Here is a 26218-nt window from a genome sequence, read left to right as displayed (position 1 = left end):
CGCTTGATAGATAATCAAGAAATGTTAGATCTAAAAAGGAAGTTACAGATTGCCAAGTTCCACTCCTTGCCAGGGCTTCAGTGATGACAGGGCCTTGGGAGATGGACTCCCCCTGCTGGACAGCTCCACCACCAGCACTTTCTTCCTCTATCTGCTATCTGCTCTTCTCCAAATTCCACTGCTGCAGCTAGCTTTGCCCTCTAGCCCTGCAGAATAATTATAACTCCTCTTTCCTATGATAATAATTTGAATTTCTGAAACCTGTTATTTGGGTGATACTTTTTTAATGCTATAGTGATCATGAAAAGGGTCAAGTATCTGCATTGTGCTTTTTAATAACTACTGGATGGTTTTTATTCTCATCCAAGCTATTGACACCCGCCTCCCCATTAGGCAGCTCCACCAATTAATTAAATTCAGTATTTTGGGAGCTGTGCTCTGGAAGCATGCCTCTTAGTCGGGAAGACAAAGAACAAAAACCACACGTCATGTGGCAAGTGCTCTTATAGTGGCACAAATTGGGTGCCAGCCACACGCAGGAGGAAAGGGTCAGGGTTTCGGCCCATCCATGGGGAAGGGCTGCTAACCTGTGAGCTAGAAGCCCCCAGGAAACACAGCCTAAGCCTGCTCAAGGAAAGTGACCGGGTCTCATACTCAGCTTGCCTGTCGCCCTCTGTGTCTCAGACACCAGTCACAGAGCCAAGCAGGGGAGGTGTTCCATAAGCCTACTGCAATCTTTTCACACTGGAAAGGGGCCTGGAGGTGAGAATAACTAAATGCAACTCACTCACCCCATGTGTCTCAAAAAAATGAGTGCTGTTTTTTTTTCTTTAAAAAAAAGTAGGCCGGGCGTGGTGGCTCAAGCCTGTAATCCCAGCACTTTGGGAGGCCGAGATGGGCGGATCACGAGGTCAGGAGATCGAGACCATCCTGGCTAACACAGTGAAACGCCGTCTCTACTAAAAAATACAAAAAACTAGCCGGGCGAGGTGGCAGGTGCCTGTAGTCCCAGCTACTCAGGAGGCTGAGGCAGGAGAATGGCGTAAACCCCGGAGGCGGAGCTTGCAGTAAGCCGAGATCCGGCCACTGCACTCCAGCCCGGGTGACAGAGCGAGACTCCATCTCAAAAAAAAAAAAAAAAAAAAAGTTATAAAAATACAACTCCAAACACTTAAGACAGGGAGTCTTTGTGTTCATTTCTTCCCATCTGTCAACTCATCAAGTGACGTGAAACAAATCCCCTAACTTCTGTGGACCTCCATTTTCTCAGCTACAAATTGAGGGGTTTGGCCAGGCACGGTGGCTCAAGTCTGTAACCCCAGCACTTTGGGAGCCTGAGGCAGGTGGATCACTTGAGGTCAGGAGTTCAAGACCAGCCTGGCCAACATAGTGAAACCCCATCTCTACTAAAAATACAAAAAATTAGCCGGGTGTGGTGGTGCATGTCTGTAATCCCAGCTATTCAGGAGGCTGAGACATGAGAATCTCTTAAGCCTGGGAGGTGGAGGTTGCAGTGAGCCGAGATCACGCCACTGCACTCCAGCCTGGGTGACAGAGCAAGACTGTCTCAAAAACAAAACAAAACAAAACAAAACAAAGCAAAACAAATTGAGGGGCTTGATCCAAAGAACTGTAAGGTCCCTTTCAGACCCAGGGTCCTCCAATCTTTTGTGGTCCCAGACAGTGAGTGGATAAGCTACAGTGACCTGGCTGAGCTAGTTTATCTCAAAACCAGCACATGACTTCTAGTACAGAGAACAGCATGCAAGGAAACAAAGGCAGACAAAAGATTCCTGCTCCATCCCCACCACTATCCTGCCATGGATCCCTCCCTCAGTACATCTACCTGCACAGGTCTAAATACCAGCTCTGCCACTGACCAAGTGGATCATCTTGGACAAGTCACTCAACCTCCTTTAGCCTTGATTTTCACATCTGTAGAATGGGGTTAATTTTACCCACTCCCAGTGCAGTTGGGATGGTGAAATAAGTTAAAACCCATGTAAAGCACCCAGTACCTAGAAGACATATGCTGTGTATCCCTTTATTCAAACATTCTTTACCCATTGGGCCCACTTCAACATATTCAAATTCCAAAGGCTTATAGCAATCTGAAGCCCAGATGGCCAGACCTAGAAGAGCTGCAGAAATTAGCAAGCCCAACTCCTCTCTACCTCTGCGATTTACAAGTGAGAGAGCTGAGGCTCAGAAAGGTTTGGTGACTTGCTCAAGGACCTACATCAGCAAAGCCTGGCCTAGAACACAGAGTGGTAAACACCAAGGACCACACAACACACAAAGATAACCCTTTCTAGGCTCCATTCTCCAAAACTGAGAACCCCTCACTTATAATCCAATTCAGAAAAAATAAAAATAGAAGGATTTTCTATTTCTGTATATTTTTGGAGGACCACCAGAGATAGCCAGCATCGCAGTGTGTCTATGAAAAGCAAGGATTTCTTGAATTATGAAATGAAGGTCAGTGTTTCTTGCTAGCAGTTTTCCCCAGCTGCTCTGCTCCCCTCTCCCTTCCCCATATCTACTCATTTCAGTTTACATCTTGAGACACACGCGCCTACCTTGGGACCTTTTCAGGACAAGGTGAGAAGTTTTAGACAGAGGCAATAATCCATGTCCCATTTAACACAAACAAACAAACAAAAATCACAATTATGCTATCCATAATACAAAAAGAATTCCTCTCCCCAACCCTAAGAGCCCTAGCCTGGGACACCTAGAAAAGTGCCCAAATATATTAAGGCACACCAACAACTCAAGGGTCAGGGACCCAAAGGTTCCCCTCAAATGACATGATGAAAATCCGTGAGACCATTCAGGAGTTTCTGGAGAAACCTCAGCCCAGATTCTGCAAGGGCCACTGGAATGAGTTGGAGTGCTTTAGAGGGAGCTCAGACAATATAAGGAGGAACCAGATTAGAACTGATTTCAGGGATATAGAGATAACGTGACCAGCTCCCCTCCTGCCCAGATTCCTGAAAGAAAGCATGTATCTTCAGGGAGTATCTGACAGAAAGCTAAAGCTACACCAAGAACATGCTTCCTTATAGCTCCTGGTGAGCACACTCCCTAGACAGTGTCTGCTAAAACTTGGAATAGGAGGGCCCTAATCCAAGCCTCACATCATGCACTTTAGCAAACAGACCTGGAGTGGGAGACCACCCTGCCCAAGCTTATATCACTATAAGCAGCCACTGGCTTGAGCTTGCACCTGACCTTCAGTCTAGAGCTAGTCCTCCCCGCACCGCACGGCTCCTTCCCACCCGGCCCACTCCCTCTTCCAAAACCTTGGGCTCACCTCCTGGTTCTAAGGATTCTGCCAGGTTGAACAACACTCAGAAGCAGGTGGCAGTTTAGCAATTCATTCAGAGGGACCTGGGGCTGTGCCCATCCCCGGTGGCAAGGAGAGACTGCAGTAAGAGACTGTAGCGTGGAACTTTGAAAGGGCTCTCTGAAAAGAATCCTTCTCCTCCTCTTCCTTCTCCTCCTCCTCCTCCTTCTCCTCCTCCGTAGTACTACGGACACATGTGCTCTGCTTGGGAGGAGGTAAGGAGGACAGTGTGGATGTGTAAGGAGAGTGTGGATGTTTATTGGAAGGAGAAGGGCAACAATCTGCAGGGCCCTGCTGTATACTCACACCTAGCAGAAGAGGAATGAAAAAGAGAGAGAGAGCTCTAACTGCTTCCACAAAATTATTAACCCTTGTGCTCCAGCTTTGCTCCTCGAACAGCTGAAGCAAGAGAAACAATACACTTAACCAATGGAGCACAAGCCAAAGACATTACATCATCGGTCAGCACCGTCATTGGCTAATAATTCCTAGAAGGCAAAATTTTGCTTCTAGGTGCTTAACCCTTTCATGCTCATCAGAGCAAAGAGGATTTGATCTAAATCAACACTTCCTGAACTTGCTTTTATCAGAATCATCCAGGGTGCTTTTTAAACATACAGATCATCATTTTTTCATTTCAAGCCATCTAAATCAGAACCAACAAAGAGAGCATGGATAACTGTATTTTAAATAGTGCGCAGAGCGTGGCAACCACTGATCAACTCAGAAAGTCTTCCTCTCCAAACAAGATAACATTTTTCTGAGCATTTTTCACGTGTCCAGCACTTTGCTACATCATCTCATTTATTTCCTGCACTGAACAATGGCTCCATATCCCAAGTATACAAAGTCAGGTTAAGAGCGGATAAGTCGCCAGGCGCGGTGGCTCACGCTTATAATCCCAGCACATTGGGAGGCCGAGGCAGGCGGATCACCTGAGGTCGGGAGTTCGAGACCAGCCTGACCAACATGGAGAAACCCTATCTCTACTAAAAATATTAAAAAACTAGCCAGGCATGGTGGCGCACGCCTGTAATCTCAGCTACTCCGGAGGCTGAGGTAGGAGAATCGCTTGAACCTGGGAGCCGGAAGTTGCGGTGAGCCGAGATCACGTCATTGTACTCCAGCTTGGGCAACAAAAGCGAAACTCCATCTAAAAAAAAAAAAAAGAGAGAGAGAGAGAGGATAAGTACTCCTGTAATCCCAGCACTTTGGGAGGCCAAGGTGGGCGGATCACCTGAGATCAGGAGTTCAAGACCAGCCTGACCAACATGGTGAAACCCCGTCTCCACTGAAAATACAAAAATTAGCCGGGCGTGGTGGCGGGTGCCTGTAATCCCAGCTACTCCAGAGGCTGAGGCAGGAGAATCACTTGAACCCAGGAGGCGGAGGTTGCAGTGAGCCAAGATCACGCCACTGCACTCCAGCCTGGGTTCGACAGAGCGAGACTCTGTTTCAAAAAAAAAAAAAAAAAAGAGAGAGAGAGAGAGGATAAGTCACTTGAGCAAGAGATGGAGCCTTGCTTTGAAAGACGGGCTGTTTGGACCCGACCCTGCTACCCTTTTGAAGCTCCCGCTCGAAGTCAAACCAAGCCATTTATTTACTTATTGCCTCTAGAGTTACAGAAAATATACACTCTTGAGTTGGAAAATGCCAGGAGCCTGGGAGGAACGGGGAAATGAAGACAATGGTGGATTATTCTCTTTCTTGGGCTCATTCCCTCTGCTTCTGTTGCAAATTCAGCTTAACCATCACTGTCTCTTGGAAGCCTTCCCCAACCACCCGCCAACCACCAAACCAGGGATAGATGCCCCTGCTCTGTGCTCTTAGGGTCTCCTGGAGTCGTGGGCTGCAGTTACTTGTTTACTGAAAAAACCCCATGAGATTAGAGCTATGTCTACTTTCTCCACTAACATATACCTGGACAGCGCCTGCCATGTGCGAATACTCAATCATGACTGAAAGAAGGGAAAGTGTTTGCCAAAGTTCTAAACGGCATCACACTGAGATGGGAAAGACAAAGGACTGGAAGTCTGGAGACTCACAGCAACAAACTGATTCTGGGCAAGTTCGTTTGGACAGGGGAGAGGGGGTTGGTGTCCTTATCTAAAAATGAGGAGAATAGCACTCTCCTATGAATAGTTATAAAGATCAAATTAAAGAATGATCCAGGCTCTGATTTTTTCCTTCTCTCTCTCTCACACACGCTCAAACTCATCCATTTTATTGGCTGACATCTAAGTGCTGACAATTGCCATATTTATATCTCCAGCCCAGACTCCCCTCCTAGACTCCAGACTCACAGCCAAAGCCCGTCTCTATGTGGATGTTTTACGGGCATCTCCAAGAGAGTATTTGAATTGTATCCCCTAAGCACAACCTGCTCCTCGCCTAGTCTCTGTTATGTGAATAATCCTCCCATCCACCCAACCGGTTTTTTTTTTTTTTAAACTAGGTGAAATTTACATAACTCAAAGCTAGCCATTTTAAACTAACAATGTGTGGCATTTACTATCCTCATGATGATGTGCAAACTGTCACCTCTATCTAGGTCCAAAACATTTTCATCACTCCAAAAGGAAACCACTGAGCCATTAAGCAGTCAAGCCCCAGTCCCACTTCCCCCTCAGACCAGCACAAACACCAATCTGTCCTCTGTCTCTATGGATTTACCTCTTCTGGATGCTTCACATAAAGGGAATCATACAATATATAACCTTTGGTGTCTGGCTTTTAAAACATGCTTTCACATAGTATTTTTAAGGTTCACCCACATTGCAGCACGTATTAGTACTTCACTCCTTGTTATGACTGAGTAACGTTCTATTATATGTTACACTACATTTTATTTATTCAGTCACTTACTGACGGAGCTGCCAGACTTTCAGTAGCCAACGAATCTTAAACCATAAGGCTGGCCACCACCCTTCATCCCCTCCCCCTTCCCATATTCCCTGCATTTAAATTATCAGCAAATCCTATCCATTTTGCTTCCTAAATAGAGCTCAAATCCTTTTACTTTTCTCCAACACTATTGCTGTCCTTTAGCCCAGACACCAATATATCTCTCACTGAGCTTCCAACTGTGACAAGATCTCATTCTTTCTTCTCTCTATTCCACTTCTCACCTGGTAGCTGAGATGGGCTCATTTCAAAACATAAACCAGATCATCCATTCATTTAGGCAATATTTACTAAGCACCTTTCTTCAAGGAGTTTGCCTCCCAGAGGCATAACAGACAACACACAAATATACACTATTATATCAGGTTTAAAATCCTTCAATGATTCATTGCACTTCAGATAAAAATCTAAGCTCAGCATGGCCTCCAAGACTTCATCGCCTTCTAACTCATCTCAGGCCACTCCACACAATCTGCCCACTATGTGCTCCAACCACAGTGGGCTCCATTCCTCCACCTCATGGTCTTTGAATTTAAGCTGTTCTCTCTGCCTCTTGATCTTGGCATTGCTGGATCTTTCTTGTCCCCCACATCTCAGTGTAAATATCACTCCTTTGGGAGACCTTCCCTGACTACCCTGTTAAGCACATCCACCCTTCATTCATGTCACTCATTTAAGAAATACGTGCTAAACCCTGTGGTAGGCTCCTGGGATGAAGCAACGTATGATCCCCTGGAGTCTGCAGTCTAAAGGGGAGGACCAACAATAGGAAAGTAAGTGAAATAGATAAATGACTGTTACGAAGGGAGGATAAAAAGGAGGGAGTACAGAAGACCTTTCCGAGAAGGTTATATTGAAGCTGAAAGACAAGGAGTCAATTGGACAAAGAGCCTGTTATTCTCTATCACATCCTGGCTGTGCAATGCAATGTTCCATCCCTCAACGCTTGCTTTTGATGAATCCAAGTATTTAATGTCCATCTCCTCTAACAGACTGAGCTTTCTCCCCAGCACCTACGACAGCACCTGCCCCTCAAGAGGCACTCAACACACATTGATTGATTAATTAGTGGATGAATGAATGATTAATCAATCAATCCACCAATGAAAGCACTTTGGAAAGTAGAACAAATTACAGAGTTGTGAGTGATTGTTCTCACTATTATAATTATTATTTTGTGGCAAAAGAACATCAACTCTGTTGGGTTTTGGAAGAGACTGGGTTTACTTTAAAATGAGAATAAAAGTACCTAAGTTGGAGTATTACTGGACAACTAGGAGAGAATGTATATACATAATAGACACTCAAAAATGGGAAGCAGTAGTTTTTGTGGCTATTATTAAAAGCTTCTCACAAAAGCTGACTCAACTCAAATTCCAAAACTCATTTTCAGGTGCAGTCACGAAACTTAAAGGTGAGAGAAATGAATACTTTTAAGATATCTACTACACACCAGGTACAGTAAAAAGCACTACCTCATTTGTGAGGTAGTGTAGCGGATGCCCTGGGGAAACTCTCAACCCCCCTTCAAGACCAAGACACTCATGACTTCCCCATGTCCAGCTGCCAGAGTGTTGGTTACTCCAGCTCTCAGCTGAGTACCTAGTCAGGAACTGGCCTGCTGAAGGGACATCCTAGCTCCCTTCCTAGGGTCAGCCTGCACCCACTGGCTGATCAACATTCAGCTTCAAAGGCCTCGTCCCTTTGTCTCATGGGATGGATTGAGGCCTCTCTTGCACTACACCATAGATCAACATCTCCCTCTGCCCAATCCTGCTTCCCTTATCTGCACACAAATCTCAGAAGTGCCAAGTCTTTCTCCAGGGAACCTGACCCATGACAGATGAGTATGACGATTTCCTTTTAAATCAGAAAAAGAAGGTTCATGAAGGTTGCTAATGTCCCCAAAGCCTATGGCTAAAGTGACATTCTAGTCTGATTTCCCAGCTAGCCCTTGTTCTTTCTACTACACCAATCTACACACAGCCTTGCCTCCAATGGCTGAGACTGGGTCTCTGTGAAACAGAAAGGGGAGCCCAGGGAGAGCAGAAGGGCACACAGAGGGCCTGAAGATGAGAAAAGAAGAGCAGAGGCACCCTTCAGAGTCCTGATGACAAGACCGAGGTCACAAGGCTCCAGAAACAATATCAAACTGATGTGCAGGCTGCAGAAGCAAGCATTACACAGACAGCATCTCTTCGCCTGAATCCATGTCCAGAAGCCAGGGAGCAGGGCTCCCGGGCAGAGGGGGCTCCCTTAGGCGGGGAAGAGCATTTGCAGCCAAGGTCCAAAAAGTGACTACAACTTACCAGCTTTCTGATGCTCCGGTCTCCATCCGTTGTCCCCAGAGCTGCCAGAGAGACCTGATCACTGATCAGAAATCTTCCACGGCCCTCCTTCATTCCAGGATAAAATTCTAAATATTCTAAGGCTGCACTTTAAGGTCTGTGCATGTTTTAGCTCCCTGCCATGTCGACAACTTATTTCCTACCTATAACAAGACCCGGTCCTACTCCATTATCTGCTGTAGAATTATCTGATGTTCTAGGTCAGGACACCGGACCTTTTCAGTTTCTTTACCTTTACACAAGAAAATCCACCTGGAATTCCTGCTCCCCATCAACTCCCACCCCCAACACACTTTTCAGCCAGGCAAAACCTCCGACTTCTAGTCAATGGTCACCTACTCTCTGAAGCCTTCCTGGCTTCCTCACCGTCCTCTTCTCCATCTCGAGTCTTCCGCACTACCCTGCACTGCAATTGCTCCTCCTACTGTCCCTCTTAGCCCCAGGAGCTCCCCAAGGCCATTCTTCATGCTGCTAGGGCTTGGCACCGTGCCTGGCACTCAGAAAGAGCCAAGTAAGTGCTGGATAGATACACGAGGTGCTGTATCCAGAGCTATTCTCTGCTTCTAGCTTGGCCAGGGAACCACTCTGAGATTTCGTCCTGCCCCCAGGCTGACTGGAAATTGGCCACAGCGTGACAAATCTGACCCCCCAAACCCAAGGCAACAGGTCATGAGGGGTCTGGGGACCTAAGGCAGGTCCTAGGAGCCGGCGCAGAGCAGAGGTCCAGCCGCTGCGGTTCCTGGTTTCCCGCAAGCTCTTCCCCGGGCCGGGCGCTGGGTGGAGGCAGTCTTAGGATCCACAGTCTTGCGCGCCCCCGGCTCCCGGGCCCGGCAGACGGCCCCCGCACGCCGATCTGTCTGTCCCAGGGACCGGCCCAGGGCCCCGGCAGCGGCAGCCTGGGGAGACACCGTAGAGCGCGGCTCCCTGCCTCCCTACCTGCCCCTGCGTGCGCCCGCATCCCGCGGACACAGAGCCGGAGCTCCAGGGGACGCAGCCCGACGCGAGAACGCACCAGCAGCCCCCGCTCGGGGTGGGGTCTCCCGGCTGTCAGAAACCCTACAAAGTCTACTTTGCGGCGGCGCGCCGCTTACCGTGCGAGCCGTCAGGAACTCGGCGCCCGGTGGTGCCTCGGCGCGGCGCCCGCCAGTGGATCCGCTCCGGGTCCCGGGAGCTCAGCCTCTGCCCCTCACCGCGCGCGAGCGCCCCCGCCCGGCGGCCCGGCCTCCCCGCGCCGCGGCGCCCCATTGGCTCGGGCAAAGAGGCCCCCGGACGGCCCCGCCCACCCGCGCCCACTCCCTCGCCCACGCCTCTCCCCTCCGCCCTGCAGGGTTCACCTTTCCAGGCGGGGAAAGTTGCTTCTAGAGTCTGAGCTCTCACCGGGCTGAGGAGCCCAGTTAACTAATAATTCTGGGTCTCAGGAGTGTCTAGACGCCCCTCGGGGAGTACGAAGACTGCAGTGTCCTTGGAATCCACCTTCGGGAAAGTCAGCTGACCTCCCGGACCTCAAGTGGCACCTCAGAGAAACCAGGGCCCCTGGTCAGCAAACGTCCCAGGCTGTGGGCTAGGTCCTAGGGCCAGAATGCAACAGGGAGCAAGACAAAGTCTATCGTCCTCGTGGACTTTGCATGGGGTGGGGGAAGGGGTAGGTTATATACAACAAACGAAAAAAACAAGAGAATGTTGGCCGGGCGCCTGTGGCTCACGCCTATAATTCCAGCACTTTGGGAGGCCGGGGCGGGTGGATCACGAGGTCAGGAGTTCCAGACCAGCCTGGCCAAGATAATAAAACCCCGTCTCTACTAAAAATATAAAAATTAGCTGGGCATGGTGGTGCGCGCCTGTAGTCCCAGCTGCTCGGGAGACTGAGGCAGAATTGCTTGGACCCGGAGGCAGAGGTTACGGTGAGCCGAGATAGCGCCACTGCACTCCAGCCTGGACAACAGAGCTAGATGCCGTCTCCGGAAAGAGGGAGAAAGAAAGAGAGAAAAGAAAAGAAAGAGATCTAGGTCTAGGACTGCTATACCCAGGGTGGTCTCTGGGACACTTGTGATATTTGATAGTTGGAGGACAAAAACTATTCCAGGGCTGAAGTAGGAGCATTGCTGACAGAGGGGTCGGCAGATGTATGGTTCTGAAGCTGGAACTGGCCCCCAGGATGGTTGAGTGAGGTGAGCAAGGGGAGAGTAGGTTATGGCCAGAGAGGTAGACTAGTGTGGAATCACCATCACCCAGAACCTTGTAGGCCACCGTGAGGATCAGGGATTCATCATATCAATCTGGAGGGAACAATTCAGGCAAGAGATTATGGTGATGAAGACCAGGATGGTGACAGCAAGATAGGGAAAAGGTGGAGCCACTAAAATGTGTGTCAAAAGTAGCACAGGAAGGCTTGATGATGGATTAGGCTGGATTTAGGGGATGGTGTGGTTTGAATGTGACCCCTAAAGTTCATATGTTGGAAACTTAATCCCCAATACAACAGTGTTGAGAGGTAGGACCTTTAAGAGGTGATTCCATTAATGCCAGGAGTGGTGAGAGGTAGTTGAGGTAGTTGAGAGGTAGGTGAGAGGTAGTTGAGGTAGTTGAGAGATAGGACGAGGTAGTTGAGAGGTAGGTGAGAGGTAGTTGAGGTAGTTGAGTGTTGAGAGGTAGGACCTTTAAGAGGTGATTCCATTAATGCCAGGAGTGGTCCTCTCCCCATTCCTCTGCTGCTCCCTTGTTCTGCCTTGTGATGCCTTGTGATGCCTGGGATGACTCAGCATGAAGGCCCTTACCAGATGCAGCCCCTCAATCTTGGACTTCCCAGCCTCCAGAGCCATAAGCCAAATAAATTGTTGTTCCTTATAAATTACCCAGTCTGTGATATTCTGTTATAGTGGCACAAAATAGACTATGACAGGGGTTGACATAAAGGGATGAAAGAAGAAAATCTCCTAGGTGTTTAACTTGAGCCACTGTGGAGTAATGGTACTATTACCAAGATCAGGAAGGTTCTCACCCAGCATCTTCCACTTACTGCATGATCTCAGTAACTCAGAGGGAGTGACTCTAACCTCAGTAACTAAGAGGGCATAAGACTAGCTGAAGGATCCCAAACTTTAATACTGATGTGGCTGGGTAGTCATGTACTAAGTGAGGTTGGCAGGGTGTAATAGAAAGGAGGGGTGGGGCTTGTGACAGACTGAGGTATGCACACCTGCCTAAGGGTACAGTCACTGCTCAGTTCCAACTGATTTTTGCAAAATGGGAATGGAGACCCAGAGTTGCCAGATGTTCTGTTTTTTGTTTGTTTGTTTGTTTGTTTGTTTTATCAAGACTGAGTCTTGCTCTGTCACCCTGGCTAGAGTGCAGTGGCATCATCTCGGCTCACTGAAACCTCTGCCTCCTGGGTTCAAGCAATTCTCCTGCCTCAGGCTCCAGAGTAGCTGGGATTACAGGCACCCACCACCACGCCTGCCTAAGTTTTGTATGTTTAGTAGAGATGGGGTTTCACTATACTGGCCGGACTGGTCTGGAACTCCTGACCTCATGATCCACCCGCCTTGACCTCCCAAAGTGCTGGGATTATAGGCATGAGCCACTGTGCCAGACCTTGATTTTTATAACGAGGCTAGAAATTCAGATTGTGTTAAAGCTCTAGTTTTTTAAATGCTGGTAATTAACTAAAACTTTTTTTTTTTTTTTTTTTTTTTTTGAGACAGAGTCTTGTTCTGTCACCCAGGCTGAAATGCAGTGGCGCGATCTCGGCTCACTGCAAGTGCCGCCTCCCGGGGTTCACACCATTCTCCTGCCTCAGCCTCCCGAGTAGTTGGGACTACAGACGCCCACCACCACACCCAGCTAATTTCTTTGTATTTTTAGTAGTTTCACCTACTAAAATCACTAACGGGGTTTCAACATGTTAGCCAGGATGGTCTCGATTTCCTGACCTTATGGTCTGCCCGCCTCAGCCTCCCAAAGTGCTGGGATTACAGGCGTGAGCCACCGTGCGCGGCCAATTAACTAAAACTTTTTAAAAGACTGTATTGGCCAAGACTGTTGGACAAGATCAAACCCATGTATCGTCTGGATTTATCCCCTTAGTAACTATTTCCACCTCTGGATTAGACAATACTGTCAGCCCTTTAAAGAAACCCTCATAGTGTCTGTCCAGATTGGATGAGAACAATAATGGGAAACAAGAGGATCAAACCCAGCACAGTCTTTAATGGCATTTGACCCGCCCCTACCTCCATCTACCTGGCATATATCTTCTAAGCCTCAGTTTCCCTCAGGCTAGAGCACAGCTCCTCCAAGACTTCTCCCAACTATAACCTTTGGAGCTGTAACATCATCGTAATTTTTCTTAACTACTGGTTTTCAAATATGCACAGGAATGTTGCTTGGGGAAACATGGAAGGTGTGTGCTCATGTCTGGGTCTGAAAATCTAAAAGTCCTCAGTACTGTCAATCTGAAGCAAGGAAGGAAAGAGGAAGCAGAATGAGATAGAGGTTTATATGAGAAGCCAGGCAAATTATTGCATGGAAAATTATTTTTTATTGCACTCTGAATAAGAAAAAATGGCAATTAGATGCAGGGGCGCTTAATGGTTTCTACTGAAAATTCAATGTATTGTAGCCACTTCTCAATATATATCACCAACGGTTTTGCAGTAATGAGGTTCTCCCATCATGCATTGGAGGTCAGCTGCATTCTAGCGTTATTTATTCTTATGTACTGAGCTCATGTAATGAAAAACGCCTGAAAACAGAAAATCACCTTCTGTAGAGTCAGTCCCTTTTGCTATCTCCTCCACCTTAGACATCATTTAAAGCTGGAGAAATGGCTTATAATTTTATAAATTGCTGAGTTTTGTGTAAGAGGGTCAACATGGATTAGGAACCAGGAGACCTGACACTGAGCCCTTGAATAAGTTCTCTGAACCTTCTTCATCAGTAGAATGAGAGCTGACAAAAGGTAGCTTCCTAGAAGATTTTTTTTTTTTTTTTTTTTTTCCTAGAAGATTTTTAAATTTCTATTTGTACTCCATGTTTCTTTTGGGGGAATATTTTTTTTGTTTTTTCTTTTTGGTATGGTGACCTGGCAATTCCCAGAGACAGATTCTTTCACAATTTGCCAATCCCCAACTCCCCCAAAAATCCTTGAAGAAAGGATGTCGTCTAAGTTGAGCCAATTGGATGCTCACTCCTGGGACTTTCCCTCTCCCAAAAGTGACAAAGATGAAGAGAGAAATTGGGCATAAGACTGCTTGCTTACAATGATGGTGGTGGCAGCAGTTTCCTGGACTCTTGGTCATGAATCTTGTCGCCCAACCTCAAGAATTTCCTAGATTTCTGTTTCTCAAGTCTGGTCCTGCCATCCCTGTCCCCTACCCAATCTTATTTTGTGAGTCTCCCATCTCTGTTAAACTGTCTTCTTGTGTTAGCCACTCCAATTATTTCTCTTGCTTTTAACCAAAAATCCTCATGGATCTAGGAAGAAGAGAAACACATTGCATCATATGATCCTTTCCCCAGGGCAGCAATTCAGCGCAGGAATTTGCATACAGATGGATGCACACACGGTGATAGGTATACACGTTCCCTCACTACTCAGTAAGAAATCCAACCCCGTGGGGTGGTGGTGGTAGTGTTTAAAAGGTTATTTGTTTTTTAAAAGAACCCAAGTCTGCTATTCTTAACAGACTTTTTTTTTTTTTTTTAAGTGAGCAGGCTCTTATAATAACAAAACCACTCTAGAAATAGCCCTCTCGTATGTAAATTTTGTAGTTTTTCAAAGTACTTTCATATAAATTCCCTCATTTCATATGCACTCCTGTGAAGTAGGCAGAATAGATAGTATTCACAGTTTATAGATTATTATAATCATAGCTACCATTTACTGAACACATGTTATGTACCAGGCACTGCTAAATGCTTTATATACCCATATGCCGATCTTGTTAAGGAGGTATTAATATCCTCATTTTGTGGATGAAGAAATGGAGGGTGGCCCAAGCTCACACAGATAATACATAGTTGAGGTGAGAACTCGAACTCAGTTATCTGTGACAACAAAGGTCATGTGTGGTTTTAGCACACACAGCTTCGTGTCATGTAACATAGCTGATGAGTGACAGAGCTGTACCTGGGAGCTAGGTCCTAATTCAGGACAGTTTCCACTTCATTCAGCTAAGGCTTAATTATACTGACCGGCAAGAGTGGAGTGTTTTTGGTTGTCCATCTGCAGCAAGCTTTTTAAGGCGATAGGAAAAGCTTGTTAATATTTTCCCCTACATACCTATCATGGTGCCTAAACTCCACATCATTAAAGATGAATTGCTAGGTGTGAAAACTGATGGGAGTGTGGGTACAAATTCAAACCTGTCCCTGAGGGGTAAAATGCTAAGTTTTATCAGCTGGAGGAGTAAAGTACTCTTGCGTCTTTTCAAAGAGGTTTCAACGACAAGGTGAAAGTAGGACAACTGTTTGGTTTCACCTGTTTCCTATTTGAATTAAAAAAAATATTTTAGGAAGATGGGGAAGTTAAGGATAGAATAAAAGAAAATTTGAAAATATAAGTTTATTCCTCAACATGAGGCAATTTATCTCTGAGACCTGGTCAAATGAAGAGAGTGTTTAGAACTTCCTAACATCTGTGGTTCTTTCCTGGGATTCCTGAGTAAAGGCTCAGACGTGACAAGTCCTGACCGGGTGCTGAGGTTCATTCTGAGCTGAAGACGTTAGGAGATTTTTGTGCTAGCTTGTTTGCAGCACAGAGCATTTTTGCTGACGTTGCAAAGGATTGTCATGGCAACCAGAGAAATAAGTTTCCAAGTCCTTGGAGTCCCCCTTAAAGGGAGGCAGATGTCAGTGGGTGTTCATTTGTAATTAAGGGTGCTTGAAGGTTTTAGCTGATCATGTCACTTTCAAAGGTGCTGTTCTAATACATCTGCCTCCACGACTCACCAGGGAGCAGCTGCAGCAAGGCAGAGAGAAGACTAAGTCCAGTGGGAACAGCCATGAAAACACCTTGGCAGCAGTTCTCACTGCTGGCTGCATGTTAAAATCACCTCTAGAACTTACAATGCACCAGTGACCTGGCCTCCGATGCCCTGGCCCCTGATTCCCCAACCAAATCAGTTGACAGGGAGCGGGGCCAGGGTTTCAGAAGGTATATGTGTTTTTTCAGCCTCCCAGATGACACTAATGTATAGTTAAGGTTGAGAGGACCCGAGCTGAAGTTAACATCTCAGATCCACTTCCTGGACCTTGTCTAGCCTCTTCATTTCAACTTCTTGTCTGCTAGCGTCTTCATGTCTCCAAACTTTGAGTGGATTGCAAGGTCAGTTCAAAACCAGCCTGGCCGACATGGTGAAACTCCGTCTCTACTAAAAATACAAAAATTAGCTAGGCATGGTGGCACGTACCTGTAATCCCAGCTACTCAGGAGGCTGAGGCAGGAGAATCACTTGAATGCGGGAGACGGAGGTTGCAGTGAGCCGAGATCACACCATTGCACTCCAACAGGGCGAGACTCTGTTTTTTGTTTTTTGTTTTTTTAAAAAGGTAAAATGGGCTTTGAAACCACACACACCATGGTTTGGGTTCCAACTCTGAACTTCCTAGCTGTGAGACACTCTTTATGCCTCAGCTACTTGGTAATAATAGCTGCTGCTTAGTGTTGAGAGGGTGGGGCTGAAGGTACCATTGACCCTGGAACAATGGGTATGAACTATTCAAGTGCCTTCTGATGTTAGGGGCTAACTACACCCTAGTGAAGATCAATTTAGGACATTTCCTCACCAAACATTTTCCAATCCCAATCACGTATCCAGCTTGAAATGTATCTATTTTGTCCTTTATAACTCTAAGCCAATCCTAAAAACTGCATTCTATTGAGTACGTACTATTTGTCAAGCCCTTTCAATAGCATTTGCATATTTTAATTTTACTTAGGTTTGACAAAACCCTCTAAAGTTAGTACTATTGTTGCTTAGAGAAGGGAACTGTTTGTTCAAGTTTTTAGCACTTCTTTGTTGGTTAAACTGATTAATCCATGCATTGTGTGCCACCCTTCTGAGATAGTGTATTTATGTTCTTGTAAGAACCTTCTGGAGACTTAATGCTTTTTCTCTGAAGGAGGGCCATTAATAAGGGAACTCTCAGGTATGGTTGCAGGCTAACAGGGATTGTGCTTTGTCATGGGACTCTGGACACCCTTCAAATTCTTCCATTTACACATCAGCTTATCCCTTCTGTGCATGATCTATTTTCCAGACCCATCTGTTCCCGTGCATGTGGTGTTATTTAATCAAGAAAATATTTTATCTCATTTCCTCTTTGGTGTCGAAGGAATAATTCGGCAGCAGTAACCCTCAAACGACAATGTGCATCAAGAGAAAGGAGATGAGGCTGTCTCAACATTTAAAATGCTCATATGCCACAAATCAGCTGCTTTACCTCTAGGGACTGTCCCTAATGACAGGTTCTCTCACGTGCTGAAGGAGGAGGGCACAATATGACGATACCCATTGTAGCATTGTCTGAAATCATCCAACCGTTCATCAATAGGGAATGGGTAAGTATACAACGGCAGGGCCGTAGATGTGGAATATTACAAAGCAGTAAAAAGAATGTGGCAGATCCATATGTGTTCTAATGGCCAAATGTTATTGCTCAATGAATAAGGCAAATCGAAGAAAAATGGATATAGCATGTATGTACACACATATACATAAACATACACATCTACTCTAAGAACACAAAAGGGGCCAGGCTCACGCCTGAAATCCCAGCACTTTGGGAGGCCGAGGCGGGTGGATCACCTGAGGTCGGGAGTTCGAGACCAGCTTGATCAACATGGAGAAACCCCGTCTCTGCTAAAAATACAAAAATTAGCCAGGCGTGGTGATGCATGCCTGTAATCGCAGCTACTCGGGAGGCTGGGGCAGGAGAATCACCTGAACCTGGGAGGCAGAGGTTGCGGTGAGCCAAGATGGCGCCATTGCACTCCAGCCTGGGCAACAAGAGTGAAATTCCGTCAAACACATACACATACACACACACACATACACACACACACAGAGAAAGTGCTAATAATTATCTCTAAGGGCAGCAAGGAGGGAACCTCATTATACGTGTATTTTTGTGGGTGGATTCCAAAGAAGGCTTTAGCCTTTTCCATTATGTTTAAATTTTTATGATGTTATAATTATTATGGATATACAGTAATTAAAATTTAATTAAAAATCCAAACTCTTGCAATTTCTTTTTTTATTTGAACAATACAGTACCGTATTTTAAAATGGGAGGTTTTTAGAATGGAAACTTGAAAAAGGGTTCTGTATTCAGTGCCATAAAAAAGGAAGCACACGAGACTGGGAGTCAGGGCGTTCGGCTGTGTGACCTCCAGCAAGTCACTTCCCTCCTCTGGGTCTCTGTTCCTCCTCTGTAGAATGAGGGGTTTGGGCCTAGTCAATGGTTTTCTAATTACTTAAGATTAGCCAGGATTTGCCAGAGGTGGCTCAGGTGCCCCAGGATTTGCCAGAGGTGGCTCAAATGCCATTGCAAAGTGTGTGCATGTGTTTGGAGCAGGGGGCGGTGAGGCATGGAGAGACAGAGATAGAGAAATAAAGACAAATACAAAGAGGGTAAAAAGGAGAGAGAGAAGGAAGGAGAATTGAAGGAGGAGAAAGGGAGAGAGAAAGAGAGAGAGGGAAAAGATTTCTTTTGTAAAAGAACCACTTTATTCAGATATGATTGACATGCAAAAGAGAGGATTTCTAAGATCCATTCAGCTCAACTATTCTAAGCAGAGGCAAGTAGCAACAGAAGCTAGACGACTGGATTTAAATTGTACCATGTGTGTTGCGGGGAGGCAGTGGAGAAGCACCTGGCTGGGATATCTCTAACTTGCCATCAGCAAGAACAGATTCAGCCTGAACTCCAGCCATCTGGCCACACACTGGTACCTCCACGCTGGACTCCAGAGACACACTGATGCTTCCAGTCCTTTGTGTCCAGCAGAACAGGCATGAGAGGAGGACCAGCTGACTGGCCTTTCTTCAGGCTCTGTGAGTCTGGATGCTGAGTTCCAGCAGCATTCCTGGTCACCTTCTGCTCGGGCTGGCTCCACTGCACTGGGAGAGGGGCTCCCTCTCCTGGTTTTCAAGCACCTGGAAGGAGAGTAGAGCTTAACTTCAAGAAGCAGATCATTGCTTTCTTCAAAACTGTCTCCATCTGGACCTAAGAGGAGTAAGCATACCATATTCAGTGAAAGAAGGCATTTGAAAGCACTGCTTGGTCTAAAAAATACTATATCACATAGTAGTTGAAAATAATCATTGAAAGAATACATTCTAATGGCTTTTCCTTTCAAAGAAGAAATGAGATAATGGCAAAAATTTACCTTGGCATTACTAGAGATTTGGGTTCAAATCCCGGCTTTACCACTTTCATAGTGTGTGTGATCTTAAGCAATAATGTTAATGATAATAATGATTAATAATAATACACTTATGCACCAGCCTCTTTGCTAAGTGTTTAACCTTCATTATCTTATTGAATTCTTTCAGTGACACTTTAAGATAGGTATTAATATCCCCATTTTACAGATGGAGACATAGTGGCTCAGAGAAGCTAGGAAACTTACTAAAGTCACATACTTTATGAGTGCCAGGGTCAGGAATTGAACTGAGGTCCACGTTCTTTGAAAAGCATTGCTCTTAACCATTCATTCTAAAGACTTTTCTGAGGCTGGGTGTGGTGGCTCACGCCTGTAATCCTAACACTTTGGGAGGCCGAGGCAGGAGGACCATGAGGTCAGGAGTTTGAGACCAGCCTGGCCAACACAGTGAAACCCTGTCTGTACTAAAAATACAAAAAATTAGCCAGGCATGGTGGCAGGCACCTGTAATCCCAGCTACTCAGGAGGCTGAGGCAGGAGAATCACTTGAACCAGGGAGGTGGAAGTTGCAGTGAGCTGCGATCACACCACTGCACTCCAGTCCGGACAACAGTGCAAGACTCTGTCTCAAAAAAACAAACAAACAACAACAAAAAAACTTTCTGTCTATTGAAGTTCAGCTCTTCCTGTCTTGTGAGATGATCATAGGGATCAATTGCACCAATTTATATGACCTGTCCTGTAATCCAGAACCTGGAATGTATCATTAAAAGCAAGTGGAACAGAGAAAACCATGGCTTTTTACATGGAGGGAAATATTTTATTATTAATACTAAAACACACCTGTGGTTGTGATTTTTGTGGTTGGGTCACCTCATTTTGGGCAGGTAGCATTTTAATCCCTTGAGATTGTGCATAAGGATTTTTACCACCTTCAAAATGGAAATTCTTCTTCTTTCCCCCAAATATCTCCATTATGCTGCTGTACTAGCAGGATGGGCAAAGCACATTCAAGACAGATAGAGTTAGGAATTCTGCAATGCACTCCTCTGGCTGTGGCCACTGCTCCCAGAGTGACTATCTCTGCTCATTCGTTCATTGCTCTTCTGGGAGTTGGTAGTCTCCATCACTGTGTTGCCAGGCAACCAAAACCACACCTGCGTCAGGAGGTGAACAAACCAATCAAAACGCTTGAAGGAAAAGCTTTACCTGGTTGGCCTCCAAGATGGAAAAGGGGCTCTTGGGGTGAACTCAGGGCTGTGGTTGCTGGGATCAGCATCAGAGTTGGAGGGAACCCAGGAAACTAGAAACCTCTCCTTTTTGTTGGTTAAGTGGAGGCCTGTTTGTGTGAGTGTGAAGTCCACAAGGTTACAAAGAAACTCTGTGAACAAGTTGGATCTCCTGGTCCTAGTCTAATGTTTCATTCCTTATACATCATTGCCATCATTTCAAGTCATGTGTGTGGCACCATCCATGTATTAGACTCCCTGCTTGTGGTGTGAGGGATGCAGAAACCATTTAGACACCATTCTTCATGAGGCTATCTAACAATGCTTTATTTCACTTCCTTAATGGAGGCAATGAAGCATAGTGATTAAAGATTCAGACACTCACAGCCAGACAGAGCACAGGGTTCAGTTCAGCCAGTTACTACTTATGGGAGAATGGAGGTTACTTAACCTGTCTGTGTCACGTTTTCTCAAATAAAATGATGTTAAGTATGAGAATTAAAGCACAAAGGAAAGTTGGCCATCCTTGGAGATAACACTTGGGGCTCTTGAACTTAGAATCTGAAACTGGGCTGCCTGGGCTCAAGTCTCAGCTCGGCCTCATACTCACCACATGATCACTGCCAAATTACTTACAATTTCCAGGCTTTAGTTTCCTTATCTGTAAAGTGAGTGTAATAATAGAACCTACTAGGTTCATTATGAGCTAAAATTATTTCATATACATGAAGTGCTGAGAATAGTTTCTGGTACACCGTAAGTACTCTAAAATTTTTGCTAATACGATCCATCAATAAATATTTATTGAATACATTGTATGTACTAGGCACTGCCCTAGGGGCTCTGGATATTAAAAAAATCAAAAAAAGGTAAGTGTCTCTCTGCCTTCATGAAACCATGACTGTTATTACATTCTTTTTTTTTTTTTTTTTTCCGAGACGGAGTTTCGCTTTTGTTGCCCAGGCTGGAGTGCAATGGCATGATCTTGGTTCACTGCAACCTCTGCTTCCTGGGTTCAAACTATTCACCTGCCTCAGCCTCCCGAGTAGCTGGGATTACAGGCATGTGCCACCACGCTCAGCTAATTTTGTATTTTTAGTAGAGACAGGTTTCTCCATGTTGGTCAGGCTGGTCTCGAACTCCCGACCTCAGGTGATCAGCCTGTCTCTGCCTCCCAAAGTGCTGGGATTACAAGCATGAGCCACTGTGCCCAGTCTGTTATTACATTCTTAATGATATCTGTTTATTTCTCAATTCCTGCACCTGCAATTCCTGCAAGCATGTTAAATGCCCGGTATGTGTTTGGTTCACGTTTTTATTACCTGTGCCTGGCCATGCGCCAGGTGTATAGTACATGTTCAGTAAATATTTGTTTAATGAATGCTGGACACTATGCTATGTATAGGAGAATGGTTTGCAACCAGATATGACTTCGATCCCTCTGGGGATATCAGGCAATGTCTAGGGTTGTCTTTGGTTCTCATAGCTTGTGGGATGGGATAGAGAAGGTGGTGGTGGTGCCCCTGGCATCTAGTGGGTAGCGGCAAGTGATGCTGCTAAAATCCTACGGTAACCAGCACAGCCCCCGTCACAAAGAATTATCCAGCCCCAATATCCGTAGCATCAAACTGAAAAGCCCTGGTAATAGAACGGAGATAAACAAAGCCTTGTAATGCCCCCTTCCCTCCAAAAGCTCTTGTTCTGTGCAACCATGAGAGCATAGCACACTAAGTGCTGGGCAGGGGGCGGGACTGTGAGAACATAGAGAAGAGGCACCTGTACAGCTGAGGCTTCTGGCGGAGGTGGTGTCTGAGGGGAATCTTCAAGAACATGTGTGAGTGTTCCAGGCACATTTTGCGTGTTCTGGGAGAAGCTGCAGGACTTAGGGAAATGCACAGAAAGGGTGAACAGCATGAGCAAAGGCTCAGAAGTAAAAAGTAGTTTGGGTTCCTTAAAGTGCAAGAACAGAACAAGAGTGGGAGCAGAGGCTTGGCAGGCAATCGTGGAGAGCTGGGTGTGATGCCATCAGCCAGCATTTACAAAGTCTGTTTTCTAAACACCAGTCCTTCAACACATGCCAAAAAATAAAAAAAATAAAAAAAGCCAACATCAAATAAGAATGAGAAAGTAGTGATTGCTGCCTCCTCCCCTTTCAGAGATTTGCAAGGCATGTTGGTATCATGCAGCCTCTGACAAATCCTGCATTAAAGAAACTTGACTGATTTCAGGTGCAGCACACCAGCGTGGCACATGTGTACATATGTTACAAACCTGCATGTTGTGCACATGTACCCTAGAACTTAAAGTATAACAACAACAAAAAAAGAAACTTGACTGATTTCATTTAGTTTAACCTAGACTCTTCCAAAGGTTTTTGACCATGAAAACTTCTTTCCCAGACACTTAAGTACCTGGATTCTACAGACCCCTCTTTGGGAAGAGGAGCCACAGGCTATGAAGATATTTATGGATTGTCTTTCAGTTTTGGGATGATCTCTCTGGCTTCTGTGTGAAGGTGGATTCAGTAGGTAGGAGACATTTATATATGTTGTTAAAGTGTGTGTCATGATGCTGTGATTTATTGATTCCCGGGCTGTCTCCTCCACCAGACTCTGAAAGTTTTGTTGTAGGGGCCACATTTATTGATCACTGTATCCCAGTGCCTAGAAAAGCCAGACAAATGACAGGCACAAGCTCCTATTTTTAAATGAATAAATGGATATTGTTTTCAGGCGTTGTACTACGCATTGAGGCTAAACAAGATACATGGAGTCCCTGTTCTCACACAGTTAACAGACCAACAAGCATGTAGATGATACTTTATGTTAATACACGTTTATGGACTGGTGGAATGACTAGCATGATAAATAAGACAGAAAGTGGCAAGGATCAGAAATTGGGAAGGGCCTATTAATCTGTATTGTAAACTAGTTACTTGATTACTTCTGATGTCCAGGGGCCCACATTTGGGAACTGCTGTGCTGCTAATCAGAGATGAGGTCTCTTTAATTGGCCTACCGAGATCAAGGCCCCAGCCTTCCTACACTGGCTGTTCCTGACTCTTCCCACTTGGGGCTATCAAGCCTCTGGATTCTCTGTTCTGGAGCTACTACCGTGCTGTTTCTGATCTTGTTTTGATCCTCTAAATGCAGCTTGGAGCACTACAGGTCCTTTATAGCCCAAACCCTGATGGGAACCATCACTTTACTGGATGCCAAATGGGTTGCTTGCTTCTGGTTTCTACCTCCCTGCCTTCCATGTGCAGAATGTACTCCTCCCTCATGGTATACCATCACATACCTAGGTCCACAAGAGTGTCTCTCGAGATCTGCTCGAAAATGCCTATGAGGCAAAACACATTTCTGTTTTAATGTAGGCTGTGTACACAGTTAAGCTCTGTTTTATTTTTGATGTGCAAATTAAAAAGAAGAAGAGGAGGAGGAGGAGAAGGAGGAGGAGGTGGGGGAGGAGGAGGAGATGTCTGTGTGGTATTTTAAGAGAGGCTGGAGCACTTTTCTTCATTTTGTCCTGGATAGGATTTTCCAGGGAAATGAAAAACAGTAAAAAGGTCTTGATTGACTGGTTCATGGCAAGGAGAATCATTTATTTAGCTGGCTGAGCAGGAGAGAATAGACAGTTATGATTGACTTAACTGGTGGTTTTCAAATTCCTGCTGGTGGATAAACTTCACCAGAATCATTTGGGAAGCTTACAAAAAAGTGATGCTCAGGCCTCATCTGAGATTTATTGAATCAGGGCTCCAAAGGTAAAGCACCTGAATGTATATTTCTAAAAATATTCCGTGGAGATACCAATGCATAGCCTGGATTGGTGGGTGGTGGACTAGTGTGGGTCCGTGATGGAGCACTTCTCAGCTTGGCACAATCTCATTCTGTCATTCAGTCAGTTCTGACTCTCTCTCCCAAGTCTAAATCCAAACTCGGTGTCGCCCACCCCAGGCCACAGGGCATAGCCTGAAGACCCTTTCTCATTCATTCTCCCGCCCAGCTCGTGCCAGTGAAGGTTGTTCACAGTCCTGGCTGTCAAACGCTGGTCTATGAAACCCCAGGGCTGGCCTTCACTCCGGCCACACCGTCTGTGAATAATGCTCAGCACAGACATTTCTGGGCAAGGGAGAAAACCAATTTTTCCTGGAGCCGTCTCAAGGGATATGCATTTCCTATCATTACAGTTCATAATTTTCCTGATGATGGGAACATCATGTCAACTTTCATCCAATTTAAACAGGTCATCTGTTGACTGATTTTTTTCCCCATTGGGGTTGGGGTAGTGGTGAAATACCTACTATTTCTGTTCAGGAAAAGACAGAGGATTTTGTTTTATGTACTTTAAACTTCATTCCTAAAGTTTAAATAAGCTTTGCAGACATTTTCTCATTTGCCTTCATCAACAACTCTTCCGTACAATAAAGGGTCTTGCAGGTCCTAATCCATTTCTGTAGAGTGGGGCTGAAGTTGGAAGGATCTGTGTGCACATACATAAGCCTGATTATTGAACCCTGGACCAGCCTCTGAATATTCAAAATCATATTTTTAAAAGTCCAATCTACCAGTCAAAAGGAATTTTAAAGGAGTTTCAAGCTATGCCTGGTTCTCTTGAAGACCAGTACATGGAATCCATTTTATAACCTAGAACAATTTTCTAAACTCTTCCTTAGTCTTTCCCTCCATTCTCTCCCACCTCTTAGATGCTGTAGAGCCCACCCCTCATAAAGTCTCCTCCACTCTCTCTAATACCCTGCAACTTTTATTTTTATTTCCTCTTGGCATTTCTTTTGGATCTCTAAGCCTGTCTTGCCATTCACATTCTTCATATTCTTTTGAATTGATATCACAAAACCCTACAAATTGGGATAGCAAGCCAAAACATCACTGATTGCTAACCAAGTAAAAAGAAAATTGCTTTAATAGGAGTGGGGTAGAGGATATGGTAGCCGAGAACATATACGTGCTAATAAACCTTACCTCCTTCACATGTACGTTTGGGGTTATCATATGTACTCCAGACCACAGCCCTGCAGACAGCAACTGGAAGTAATGCTATTCCTATAATCCTCCCATGGCAGCATGAGGGCATCCACATCTCCTACCTTTCCTAACTAGAAGCTTCCTTCCTGGCTCTGGCTCTCTCCTTTTCCCCTTAAACTCGTCCAGGCTTATTATCTGCTCATTCTGGTGATTCATACTATGTTTCTATGCTCTGGACTGATGTCAACAGGAAAGCAGCGTGACTGGCTGAATCAGCTGAGATCTAGCTCAGCACTTGTAAATGTCAGGAGGAGAACATGTGGCTTGGCTTTGTGTCTACCTCCTCACTCTTCTCCTTTATGGCCAGGATCACCTACTCCTTCACCGGGACCCCTTCCCACCTCTCTCCTCCATAGAATTCCATTCATTCATACATTGTTGTGAGTTGCAATAAAGTACCTTTGATAAGATTTTCCTGCATAATCATGACCACAATGTGAATCATGATCTGTGCAAGGAATGGTCTTAAGAAAAATAAATATCTAGAAGTCTTTGTTCCAGCTGGGTGTGGTGGCTCATGGCTGTAATCCCAGCAGTTTGGGAGGCTGAAGCGGACAGATCACTTGAGATCAGGAGTTCCAGACCACCCTGGCCAACATGGTGAAACCCCATCTCTACTAAAAATACAAAAATTAGCCAGGTGTGGTGCCGCGTGCCTGTAGTCCCAGCTACTCAAGAGGCTGAGGCTGGAGAATTGCTTGAACCCGGGAGAAGGAGGTGCAGTGAGCCGAGATCACTCCACTGCACTCCAGCCTGGGCGACAGAGTGAGACTCCATCTCAGAAACAAACAAACAAACAAACAAAACAAACAAAAAAGAAAAAAAAATATTGTTCCATAGTAAGCAGATCTACAGAGGAGAAAGGGTCCTTTGTCTTTAGTCTTATATCTGGGAAGTAAGTGAAGGGGGTCTTTGCCCTAGGGACCTGGATTACTTTAGTCCAGCGTGTTCTC

The 26218-nt window shown here is 45.5% G+C and overlaps 1 protein-coding gene across 2 annotated transcripts in view; it reads right to left on the bottom strand.

The window, feature by feature from the left end:
* SYN3 (synapsin III) overlaps positions 1-9790 on the bottom strand; it is a 548825-nt gene extending 539035 nt beyond the window's left edge. Inside the window, exon 1 of one of the 2 annotated variants that reach the window (XM_025398719.1) lies at positions 9693-9790. The gene's annotated coding sequence lies outside the window, so the exon portion shown is untranslated. Of the gene's footprint in view, positions 1-8936; positions 9260-9692 lie in introns of those variants that run through there. The other variant, XM_025398718.1, reaches the window with a different exon arrangement.
* Between the last annotated feature and the right edge of the window lie 16428 nt (positions 9791-26218).

Source organism: Theropithecus gelada, chromosome 10, assembly GCF_003255815.1.
Source record: "Theropithecus gelada isolate Dixy chromosome 10, Tgel_1.0, whole genome shotgun sequence".
NCBI classification, from domain to species: Eukaryota; Metazoa; Chordata; class Mammalia; order Primates; family Cercopithecidae; genus Theropithecus; species Theropithecus gelada.
This window is presented reverse-complemented; position numbering and strand designations above follow the sequence as displayed.